This window comes from Oncorhynchus mykiss, chromosome 12 (genome assembly GCF_057628025.1).
Source record: "Oncorhynchus mykiss isolate SJ-2025 chromosome 12, ASM5762802v1, whole genome shotgun sequence".
NCBI classification, from domain to species: Eukaryota; Metazoa; Chordata; class Actinopteri; order Salmoniformes; family Salmonidae; genus Oncorhynchus; species Oncorhynchus mykiss.
The window spans coordinates 57916880-57927916 of record NC_143033.1 but is presented as its reverse complement, the minus strand read 5'-3'; the positions used below and the strand labels follow the sequence as shown (position 1 = coordinate 57927916).

The 11037-nt window shown below is 44.5% G+C and overlaps 1 pseudogene across 1 annotated transcript; it reads right to left on the bottom strand.

Moving 5' to 3' along the window:
• Positions 1 to 7661, bottom strand: LOC110537831 (ATP-dependent RNA helicase DHX33-like; annotated as a pseudogene). The gene is made up of 9 exons (XR_016485145.1): positions 7572 to 7661; positions 6692 to 6820; positions 4699 to 4904; positions 3966 to 4077; positions 3551 to 3708; positions 3116 to 3239; positions 2797 to 2877; positions 2461 to 2664; positions 1 to 730 (listed from the first exon to the last, which is right to left on the bottom strand). The product of XR_016485145.1 is annotated as an ATP-dependent RNA helicase DHX33-like (transcript).
• Between the last annotated feature and the right edge of the window lie 3376 nt (positions 7662 to 11037).

The following is an 11037-nucleotide window of genomic DNA, read 5'->3' as shown; positions in this document are numbered from 1 at the left end:
TCAGCTTGTAACTACAGTAGCAGGAACTTTAGTTTGTAACTTCAGTCATAGACAAAAACATTCTGCTTGTCCATGAAAACATAAAACATAAAACATTCTGCTTGTCCATGAAGAGGTAGAAGAAATCACTAAGAATAACCCAGACCCCTCTCTCTTTCAGACCTGTCCAAATGTTACATGTTCTGCCTTGGACTGGCACACAAGGAGTGTTGAAGAGTCTTTCTATGCTGTGAATCTTTGTGTAAACAAAAACTAGCAATTCAGCAAACAGGAAAGAGTAGAATGTCAATCTTCTTTCTATCATGCTTCCATCCAGTATTGTCACTGGGTTGGGGGTGAGCGGGGGTTAGGTGTGTCACTGGTCAAGAAGGTTAGGATCTGCTGTGTCTCTTGTCACTCCAGAGTTCTGTCTAATCAGAGGCTAGCTCTTGGTGGGGCGGAGCTTCCGGTAGAAGTACTTGGGTGCGACCTCCACCAGCCAATCAGCATCCACCAGACACAGGTCCCTCATGTAGCTCTTAGAGGTGTGCAGGGGCTCATTGAAGACCACGTAGGCGGGCTTGGCCTGGAAGAGGACAGAGGAGGTGTGGATGGCTACAGGCTGGGGGGTGTCCAGGGCCATGTAGCTGCTGTCTGGCTGCAACTCTGCAGCGTTTACAAACAGACCGTGGGCCAGGCAGCGATGCACGCTCCCCGTGTCCGACCCACACGACTCCAGCTTCATGCTCAGCTGGAACAGAGGGGAGAAGGAGATGGACATTATGTGTGAAAAGAGCTAGATCATTTGTGTATATGCAATGGATTTGTTCAGGTGAAAGATATCCATGTATTAGTTCATCAAGCAAATAAGAAGACCATAAAAGTTTAAACAATGCCGCAAACAGATTTGGAAGCATACATTTCAGTGTGCAATATTCCTCATCAATCTACACACAATACCCCATAATGACAAAGTGAAACCAGATTTTTACCAATATATAAAAAAAAAAAAACTGAAATACCTTATTTACATAAGTATTCAGACCCTTTGCTATGAGACTCAAAATGAAGCTCAGGTGCATCCGGTTTCCATTGAACATCCTTGAGACGTTTCTACAACTTGATTGGAGTCACCTGTGGAAAATTCAAATGATTGGACATGATTTGGAAAGGCACACACCTGTCTATATAAGGTCCCACAATTGACAGTGCATGTCAAACCATGTCATGATGTTGAAGGAATTGTCTGTAGAGCTCCGAGACAGGATTGGGTTGAGGCACAGATCTGGGGAAGGGTACCAAAAAAATGTCTGCAGCATTGCAAGATTAAATGAAAGAAGTTTGGAACAACCAAGACTCTTCCTAGAGCTGGCCGCCCCGGGCCAAACTGAGCAATCGGGTGAGAAGGGCCTTGGTCCGGTAGGTGGCCAAGAACTCAATGGTCACTCTGACAGAGCTCCAGAGTTCTTCTGTGGAGATGGGAGAACATTCCAGAAGGACAACCATCTCTCTAGCATTCCACCAATAAGGCCTTTATGGTAGAGTGGCCAGACGGAAGCCACTCCTCAGTAAAAGGCACATGACAGCCAGCTTGGAGTTTGTAAAAGGCACCAAAAGACTCTCAGACCATTAGAAACAAGATTCTCTGGTCTGATGAAACCAAGACTTAACTATTTGGCCTGAATGCCAAGTGTCATGTCTGGATGAAACCTGGCACAATCCCTACGGTGAAGGATGGTGGTGGTAGCATCATGCTGTGGGAATGTTTTTCAGTGGCAGGAACTGGGAGACTAGTCGGGATCGAGGCAAAGATGAATGGAGTATAGAGAGATCCTTGATGAAAACCTGCTTCAGAGCGCTTAGGACCTCGGACTGGGCCGAAGGTTCACCTTCCAACAGGACAATGACCCTAAGCACACAGCCAAGACAATGTAGTAGTGGCTTTGGGACAAGTCTCTGAATGTCCTTGAGTGGCCCAGCCACAGCCCTGACTTAAACCTGACCGAACAGCTCTGGAGAGACCTAAAAATAGCTGTGCAGCGACACTCCCCATCCAACCTGACAGAGCTTGAGAGAATCTGCAGAGAAGAATGGGAGAAACTCCTCAAATACAGGTGTGCCAAGCTTGTAGCGTCATACCCAAGAAGACTCGAGGCTATAATCGCTGCCAAAGGTGCTTCAACAAAGTACTGAGTCTGAATACTTATGTAAATGTGATAGTTTATTTTATTTTATACATTTGCAACAATGTCTAAACTCGTTTTTTCTTTGTCATTATGGGGTATTGTGTGTAGATTGATGAGTAAAACAACTATTTTAATCAATATCAGAATAAGGCTGTAATGTAACAAAATTTGGAAAAAGTCAAGGGGTCTGAATACTTTCCGAATGCACTGTATGTCCAGAGGTACTGTATACAGCTGAAGTGCATTTTGTATAGTCTCCCCCACAGGCTTCTTCTTCCTCGAGTTATCCACTGACCTTGTTGGCGTTCACTTTCTTGAAGGTTCTGTAGATGTAGAGTGGGGTCAAGTGATCTCCCTCGCTGGTGGTGAACTTCTTGCGTGCGGCAAGACACTCCTCTCGGCGTACAGGGGGGTTGTAGAGCACCGTGTCCACCGACAGCAGAGAAACGATGGTCAGCACCTCCTCAGAACACTGGAAGTCTGGCGACAGCAGGATGGTCTGTAGATGTAGACACACAAGAGAGAGATACAGCGAGGGATAATGTGTTAATACAGTATTTATTGTTGGTCATAGGGATCAATACAAACAACCTCCAATAAAAAGCCCCTTTCCTGTGTGTCTGTGTCTTACCTTGGCATAGCGTGGCTCCAGGGGGAAGCTGGAGAGTGAGGGTGACCTGCTCATCTTTCTTCTCTACAGCCCCTAGTCCAGCTGCTCCACCGCCTCTGAACAGTCATATTAACATTACGTGATTACAACCAACTCTGACCAAACACGTTGACAACATGAATGCAATAACTAAATGTAAGTTGCTCTGGATAAGAGAGTCTGCTAAATGACTAAAATGTAAACGGAATTACAGTAGTACAACTAACTCCTATCTGAGTCTACATATCAGTGGATTGACATAATAACACTTCTGAAGACGTTAGCATCACAGTGAACACACAGCAGACCTGGGACTGGATGACAGACTGCTTACCAGGAGAAGGCTTAGACATGAAGTCAAAGTTCATCACGTCAGGAATCCCCAGAGCCAGAAGCTGCAGCATGACACTGGCCAGGTTACACCTACAGGGGAGAACACGGGACAGGAACAGTTACACCTGCAGAGGAGAGAACAGAGGAGCAGAACACTCACTCGTAATGACCTAGAGATGCATCAATTTATGCTGCAGCAAGAACTGGGTCGTGTTCATTAGGGCACACCGTAGCAAAAACTTTTACAGTGGCGAATGAAAACGAGCGTTTCTTATTGGACATTTTAAGGTACCTCACCATTTCATGCCTACTGAAAATTACCCTGTTCTCTTTTAACAGGTGAACAGTGACAGCAACTAGATTTGCTTCGGCTCCTAATCTAAGCCATCATGGTCCTACCCACCTCTATCTCAGGCACGGTCATGGGGATGAGGTTGTCAAACTCATCCTCGGTGTAGAGGCGGTAGACAGACCTTGTGTCCTCTCTGCCAGCCCTGCCCGTCCTCTACCACGCCTGGGCTTTAGATACCCACTGTACTGCTAACACCTCCAGACCACTCTCTGGGGGGCAGACAGAAACACATTACAAATAATGAGGAACACAATGAAAATAAGTCTGTAGACTTTATTATATATGTTAATCTTTGATTTTTCAAGCCTATTTTTGTTTTATCATATTTATTTAGAAAATATACAATTTCATTTCATAATTCGAGTTCATTCATTTATTTATTCACACTAGGCCACAGACCTGAGTGACTCGCAAGTAGAGAAACAGAGTTTAAAAGGCATTGTGTACAGTCAGTGAGGAATCTCACCTGGGTTGAAGTGTTTTGCTTTCACCATGCCTGTATCAATTATGTATTTGATCCCTGAGATTGTGATCGACATCTCAGCGATGTTGGTTGAGAGAATGACCTTCCTACAACCCTGGCAAAACAATATAGTTGCTTGCAGAGACCATGTATCACATTATACAGTGCCTTCAGAAAGTATTCATACCCCTTGACTTATTCCACATTTTGTCACAGCCTGAATTCAAAATGTATTAAATCAATGTAACATTTTCCCCTTTGCGAAGCATTGAAAATCCTCTGTGATATTTGTGGTTGAATCTGTGTTTGAAATTCACTGCTCGACTCAGTGACTTTACAGATGTATGTATGTGTGGGGTACAGAGACGAGGTAGTCATTAAAAAAATCATGTTAAACACTAGTATTGCACATAGAGTGAGTCCATGCAATTATTATGTGAATGGTTAATAAAAAATGTACTCCTGAACTTATTTAGGTTTGCCATGACAAAGCGGTTGAATACTTATTGACATTTCAGCTTTTCATTTTTAATGAATTTGTCAAATTCTCTAAAAACATAATTCCACTTTGACATTATGGGGTATTGTGTGTAGGCCAGTGACACATTGCAATTTAATCAATTTTAAATTCAGGCAGTAACACAACAAAATGTGGAAAAAGTCAAGGTGTGTGAATACTTTCTGAAGGCACTGTAGATGACTGCAAGACATTGAGGGGGGTGTAGGTGTATCCTACCTTAGGTGCGGGCTGGAAGAGCCTGAGCTACTGAGCAGGGGACAGAGAGGTGGTCCCATGACAGCCATCCCCCTGTACGTGATGGCTGTCATGGGACCACAGCCGTCAGGAAGGTTCTTGGCGATGTCACGGCAGGTACGTGCCAGCGCCTCTATCTCCTCCTGACCCGTCATGACCACCAGGATGTCATATGATGTAGGGGCTTCCTGTTTAGAATGGACACATCACAACCATACCCTGTCTGGCATCATATGGTGATTTGGAATCATGTCTCCAACTTGTGTTTCCAGAAAGGTATGATTAATGTAAGTTATAAGGTTGAGTAGTGATAGTAGTTGCCTGGTTAGTAGCCTGACTAAACTAGTGAGTGCAGCGTTCAGTCTGGTTTAACCAGGCCAGGTGTCTGGGCCATCTTAAACTGAATCAACTTTTCTACATGAGACATTTCTCTTCAGCTAAAGCACCCCAGCAGCCAGGCCAGCCAGAGCACACTTACAGTGGGGCAAAAAAAGTATTTAGTCAGCCACCAATTGTGCAAGTTATCCCACCTAAAAAGATGAGAGAGGCCTGTAATTTGATGATGAGAAAAAAATTCCAGAAAATCACAAGCAAGATTTCTGGCTCTCACAGACCTGTAACTTCTTCTTTAAGAGGCTCCTCTATCCTTACCTGTATTAATGGCACCTGTTTGAACTTGTTATCAGTATAAAAGACACCTGTCCACAACCTCAAACAGTCACACTCCAAACTCCACTATGGCCAAGACCAAAGAGCTGTCAAAGGACACCAGAAACAAAATTGTAGACCTGCACCAGGCTGGGAAGACTGAATCTGCAATAGGTAAGCAGCTTGGTTTGAAGAAATCAACTGTGGGAGCAATTATTAGGAAATGGAAGACATACAAGACCACTGATAATCTCACTCGCAAGATCACTCGCAAGATCTCACCCCGTGGGGTCAAAATGATCACAAGAACGGTGAACAAAAATCCCAGAACCACACGGGGGGACCTAGTGAATGACCTGCAGAGAGCTGGGACCAAAGTAACAAAGCCTACCATCAGTAACACACTACGCAGCCAGGGACTCAAATCCTGCAGTGCCAGACGTGTCCCCCTGCTTAAGCCAGTACATGGCCAGGCCCGTCTGAAGTTTGCTAGAGAGCATTTGGATGATCCAGAAGAAGATTGGGAGAATGTCATATGGTCAGATGAAACCAAAATATAACTTTTTGGTAAAAACTCAACTCGTCGTGTTTGGAGGACAAAGAATGCTGAGTTGCATCCAAAGAACACCATACCTACCGTGAAGCATGGGGGTGGAAACATCATGCTTTGGGGCTGTTTTTCTGCAAAGGGACCAGGACGACTGATCCGTGTAAAGGAAAGAATGGATGGGGCCATGTATCGTGAGATTTTGAGTGAAAACCTCCTTCCATCAGCAAGGACATTGAAGATGAAACATGGCTGGGTCATTCAGCATGACAATGATCCCAAACACACCGCCCGGGCAACAGAGGAGTGGCTTCGTAAGAAGCATTTCAAGGTCCTGGAGTGGCCTAGCCAGTCTCCAGATCTCAACCGCATAGAAAATCTTTGGAGAGAGTTGAAAGTCTGTGTTGCCCAGCAACAGCCCCAAATCACTGCTCTAGAGGAGATCTGCATGGAGGAATGGGCCAAAATACCAGCAACAGTGTGTGAAAACCTTGTGAAGACTTACAGAAAACGTTTGACCTCTGTCATTGCCAACAAAGGGTATATAACAAAGTATTAAGATAAACTTTTGTTATTGACCAAATACTTATTTTCCACCATAATTTGCAAATAAATTCATTAAAAATCCTACAATATGATTTTCTGGATTTTTTCCTAATTTTGTCTGTCATAGTTGAAGTGTACATATGATGAAAATTACAGGCCTCTCTCATCTTTTTAAGTGGGAGAACTTGCACAATTGGTGGCTGACTAAATACTTTTTTGCCCCACTGTATGTACCAGATGGATCTGGAAGACTGAGACCAGTGTAGCCTGCAAATAGTCTGACTGGGGATGCTTGGTGAAGTAGATTTGGATGGGGTGCAGCCTGCCCTCCTCCAGGTACAGCACAGGAGATTTCTTGAAGTACTAAGAGAAGAGGACCACAACCATGGTGGCTGACATCAAGATCACCCAGAATGGTACATTGGAAGAGACAATACATCAGATTTATTTTTAAACCCCTTTTTTTTTAATCAGCAGTTGTCATAAAGTGTTTTTACATTAAGAACAAGACTACAAGCCACCAGTCTTAAGGTGGTCTGTGCAGAGTAATGTTGACATTGTACATCTGTACTTTGAAGAATGGAACATCAGACCCAGGGGGGGCACGTGCGCGCGCACACACACACACACACACACACACACACTTATGTTAAAAAACACAACCAGCCTATGACAATTTTTATCTATGGAGCCTAACGTTAGTGACCTAGCCTGAAATTCAAACTGAAATGTTCTGTTACACCATTGTTTCAGATCATATCAGTTTGGATTCCAGGTTACTGAGTCTAGTAGTGACCCAAGGTGAAGGGAATCTTGTTCTGTTCTCTGCGTTTGCATTGGGCTACCTTCACCACTCCAAACAGCACGTCAGTGTGGACCGTGTGCTCGTGAGCCTCATCCAGCAACACCACAGTGTAGCGCAGCGTTAAGGGGTCTCATATGCAAGTTCAAATCCCTGAGCTGACAAGGTACAAATCTGTCGTTCTGCCCCTGAACAGGCAGTTAACCCACTGTTCCTAGGCCGTCATTGAGAATAAGAATTTGTTCTTAACTGACTTGCCTAGTTAAATAAAGGTAAAATAAAAATAAAATATGACCTCCCGCAGGAGCCTACCATCTGTCATGAACTTTAGCTTTGTCTCTGAGGAGGTGACATCCTCAAATCGCACCGTGTAGCCAACCTGAAGGGCATGATTGGATTTCCTGTTAGGCCCATCTTGAGTGTTTGGTAATGGTATCAGCCATGCTGCTGCCACTCGACCATTGATGATGATCTAGGCTGCGAGGGAAAGTATGAGCACCACATCCTTGCTCTTTGATGCGTGTTCAAAATGTGTCTGTCTTCTTCACCATACAGTTTGATCACTGATTGTAATGTAAAAGGTTGTTTTTATTTACCAGCTTCCCCAGTTGAGCTCTCTTCTCCTCTGCCACCCTCGATGCCTGGGAGATAGCTGCCAGTCGGCGGGGCTGTGTGACTGTGACGATGCCCTGTCATCCGATGCCATACAAGTACTGAGGGATCTGGGTGGAAACGCATTATCTGGAGTGATGAATCACACTTCACCATCTGGCAGTCCAATTGGCGGATGCCAGGAGAATGCTATCTGCCCCAATGCATAGTGCCAACTGTAAAGTTGAGTGAAGAGGAATAATGGTCTATGGCTGTTTTTCATGGTTAGGGTTAAGTGGCAGGTAGCCTAATGGTTAGAGTGCTGGCACAGTAACCGAAAGGTTGCTATATCAAATCCCCGAGCTGACAAGGTAAAAACCTGTCGTTCTGCCCCTGAACAAGGTAGTTAACCCACTGTTCCTAGGCCGTCATTGTAAATAATAATTTGTTCTTAACTGACTTGCCTAGTTAAATAAAGGCTAAATAAAACATGTAAATAAATAAGCGCATTAGTTCCAGTGAAGGGAAATCTTAACTCTTCAACATACAATTCTGTGCTTCCAACTTTGTGGAAACAGTTTGGGGAAGGCCCTTCTGTTTCACCATGACAATGCCCCTGTGCACAAAGTGAGGTCCATACAGAAATGGTTTGTCGAGATCGGTGTGGAAGAACTTGACTGGCCTGCACAGAGCCCTGATCTGAACCTCATCGAACACCTTTGGGATGAATTGGAACTCAGACTCCGAGCCAGGCCTAATCGCCCAACATCAGTGCTCAACCTCACTAATGTTCATTGCTGAATGGAAGCAACAATGTTCCAACATCTAGTGGAAAGCATTCCCTGAAGAATGCAGGCTTACAGTAGCAAAAGGGGGACCAACTCCATTTTGGAATGAGATGTTCAGCAAGCAGGTGTCCACATACTTTTGGTCATGCAGTGTAGCTAGTGTAGCCAACCCAACTCTCATGTGGCACTACCGGGCAGTGATTACCCTCGCTGTAACTTTTTTTTAAAAAGTGTGTGCCAGTGTCCTAGCTAGCAGGTAAATAATATTTCCCTGTGGATATTTTGTCTCAAATTGTAACCCACTGAATGACCAACTGCAGACAACCGGTAGACTAAGTTCAAATTGTATTAAACTTTCTGCCTTGTAAGGGAACTTTACAAGTTTTTGCAGTGCTTTGTTTCAAACTGTATACCAATAATTGGTATCACAGTCTGATTTATTAGGAAAAAGTATGGAGAGCATACAATTTGGAACTATTATGTGAGTCTACGGTAATTACATCCTTGCTATGATTTGATCTTTACTGTTAATAAATAGGCAAAATATCCAATCAAAGACCTGCGTCTGGAAAGCGATTTTATTTATGCTTTGCACACGTTTAGCTATGAACATTGAGAAGGGTGCAATTGCAGTCTTCAATTCGGGGAGTTCCTGTATGTGCGCATTCCTGCATCTGCAGGAACACCTCTTTATACTTCTATTGGGCAATTTGCAGCTAGGACAGGCGGGAGCGCTCTAGTATAGCTGGTGGCGTTAATGCACAATAACGTTGGGTGCCAGCCGCTGAGAAACCCCAAAGAAGATGGGGCCGGGCCGACAACTGTAGCTAGCTAGCTAGCTATACCTCGGTAGACAGTGTCATTTGTCCCTGCCTGACGGGCACTGTTTTTTTTTACTGTTCTGTTAACGACGGCAGGTGTTCGGCAAGAGGGTGCGAAGGACACTGTGCTAGCTTAGCCAGCTAGTTCGGTACACAGCAGGTGCAAGCGACACAGTGTGCTAGCTAGCACTAACTAGCAAGCTAGCTAGTTAACCCAGTATCACTGGTAGACAGTGTCCCTCGCCCCCGCCTGTCGGCCCCAGTTTTCTCCGGTACACAGCATTTGGAAGGAGGGAACGACATCATGTCCTATATTTTTTTATTTAACTTGCAAGCTAGCACATGGTGTCATCCAAACGTCCCGGCTGCTGTGCTAAAGGGAAGAGGGGGCGACTAATAGACAGTGTCCTTCGGCCCCGCTTGCCGGGCACTGTTTTCCCGCAGTTCTGTTAACTACAGTGAGGGTAGGGTGTTCAGCAGGTGAGAGCGAAGGACGTTGTCTACCGGTGTTACTCCCACTACCTAGCAAGGAGGCAGGTGTGAAAACGGATAACTAAATTATTATTTCCCTTTTGCCCCACAACAAAAAGTGTCACAAGCATGAAGATGCTCAGGGGGAGGCGTTCTTGCAAATGCAGCATTGCCCTAAATCACGTATTCCTGCAAGTGCAGGAATGCCATAAATTGCGTGATGCAGTTGCACACTTGCAATCTCATCTGTGCTGTGCTACATTTTTACGTTTTAGTCATTTAGCCGACGCTCTTATCCAGAGCGACTTAAAGTTAGTCCATTCATCTTACAATAGCTAGGTGGGACAACCACATATCAAAGGCATAGTAAGTACACTTTTCCTCAAAGTCATTATAATGAACATGGTTTAGCCAATTTACATATAAATACATGATTATGAAGCTGTCTACGTTGGTTAATACATTGAGACTTCGCCTGGTATATAGGAATATGTTTCCTTTGCACTTCTATTGGTACCGATGCATTTCACTTTCTAGGTAGCAGCATCCCAGCCTTGTCAAAACGTAAAAATTGAGATCCCGGCTTAAATATCGGGGTCGTGGGGCATGGTCTATAGAAACACGCTATACAAAATAAACCTTCAAGCTTATTCTCAACGCGTGTCCAACGGGAAATTAAACAGAAGATACGTTTTTATGGATGCATACTTCCGAGCTGAACAGCTGTTTACCTTTTCGACACAGTTGGTAAATTCCGTCGCTTTAGTTTGACGTCATTGAACCCTCTAGCGGTGACTATGTGCAATGATAATGGGGGCCAACATCTAGCCTCAATGCGCGCGAGATGGCGCGGCCCTTCAATATCTTAGCACCTTTGGGTTTAAATGTCTCTTTTTTTCTCGATTTGTTTTTCAGGTGGGCGGGCTTAGAGGCGTGTCTAGAAACTTTAGATTGGTCACTTATGACAGAGAGGAAAGGGAAGAGTCCAACTCGGCGGAAAATCTTTCTCCTCCAGCAGGTGGCGTTTTTTCGTTGTTTCGCCCACCAACCAATACGTTTTTGTATGGATGAAAACACTTTATATCGTAGCTGTCTCGAGATGGCTAT